Consider the following 1,921-nt stretch of genomic DNA (forward strand, 5'->3'; position numbering starts at 1 on the left):
TAGATAAATATGGATACTCATATTTGTTTAATTGCCAAAACAGAATTGAAATTTGTCAAGCTTAGTTGTTCGCTATTTTATATGTTAGACTTAAGTATTGCAATGACTCAAATACTATATATTGTCGTTGATAGAGTAATTCTGATAAAGGCTAAAGGTCATCTCCCTCAGACAACGTTGATTTTAAATGGTTGTTTTCATTAGTCCCTTTTGATTTTGATGCTGTCCAGTGGTTTATATTTTTAGCAGCTCTAAACTTTTTGTCTCAAGCGTACATGATGAAGGTTATTCCAGAGTCACGTGTTGTGTGAACAATAATCATCGTATGCTGTGTTAACTATATCACAGGGTCGGTACCGTTGCTGTTGGACTATCTATACAATACACTCAAAAGATACTGTTTCGGTTTTGGATAATTCAAAGAGAGATACTAGTATATTGTCAGTGAATCTCATGTTTGTTAAACTATGTCGGTGTGCTAACTACCTCAGGCATCTATTTACAGCTTTTGATTTTTAAACTTTCCAGTGTTCCCTGCTTTTTCTTTTCCTATTTTGGATGTTAGATATTAAGACCAAAGGCGTGAAACACGGATTTGTAATTTGAAACATCTTCTCGTTCGTGAATGATGTTATTGTAGAAGTGGGATGTCCAAATTGGCTGTGAATTCCAAGTTCTTTGTTAGGCAATCTAAATAATGTTTTTTTTGCATTTAAATCAATATTGTTATAAGCGTTCTCTACATCGGGCTTATTCAAAGATTGGGGTTTTCTGTCTATGTTATTTCATCTTTAGGTATTGACTTTAGTAAAAAGTGATATGGTATAAGGCGAAAGATACCAAAGGAATATTCTGACTCATAAGTCGAAAACAGCTGACAATGTCATTGTAAAAAATGAAAAACGACGAAAAGACAAACAACAGTACACAAAACACAACATAGAAAACTAAAGACTGAACTTGTTAGTTGAAAGTTGATAAACTAATATAATTTGTGAAATTTGTACAAACGTAATATTTCCGGTGAACAATTTGAAAAAAAACCTGATCCGATATATATGTCTGTTTGCTCTCCTGTGAGTTTAAAATCCGAATTGCAATGCTCTCCATATCTTTTTTCAAATTTATCTTTAAGATAGTGATATGTAATTTATTTTTCATGCAAATGTGTAACAGTTAAAAGATTAAATTGAACTAATAATACAAAGAAAGAGAACTTTGAAGGCACTGGCTACGATTACCCGCAAAAAGTAACAAGAAATAATTATTGTTTCTTCCGAGACTTATTGTCAAAATGTGATTCCGGACAGGAACCCGATGGAAGGGTTATTCTTACACACCATTTGCCGTATACGTATTTTTTACAAATTCGCACTTCAATATGGATTCATGCTTGTTTAAACTAACACAAAAAAACTTATTTTATAGGTTCAACGACGATAGCTGACGGAACAACAGGTAAGGTCTTTTTTGTGGCGATTTTTTAATAGCATCAAAATAATTCGCAAAGAATGTACACATGAGTATGCATGTACGCACATATTAGAAAGCTTACATTTCCCGATATAGCAGAAGTGCAATATCGCTCGAAAATGAAAGGTTCCATTGTATAAGTATAGGTATGAAACTGAGTTAGAATTGGACATCGCTTTATATCAACCCGAGTTATTCTATTTCAATTTAATAATAAATTATTAGTCTTATTTAAATTAAATTATGAGAGTTGATATCAAGCCATATTCAATTCTCACGGGTTTTTAAACATATTGCTCGTATGGTCAACACTCTCATGTGTTCAATAAAAAATTCCGCAAATCTTTTGCTAGTCTTTTGCGCATACCAGTATAACGTGATATATCCTGTTCCGGCGTCAAAATTAAAGATCAGACATTTTAAAACTTTTTGTACGCTTCAGAATGTA

The sequence above is a fragment of the Mytilus californianus genome, unplaced genomic scaffold (genome assembly GCF_021869535.1).
Source record: "Mytilus californianus isolate M0D057914Y unplaced genomic scaffold, xbMytCali1.0.p SCAF_14, whole genome shotgun sequence".
Taxonomy (NCBI): Eukaryota; Metazoa; Mollusca; class Bivalvia; order Mytilida; family Mytilidae; genus Mytilus; species Mytilus californianus.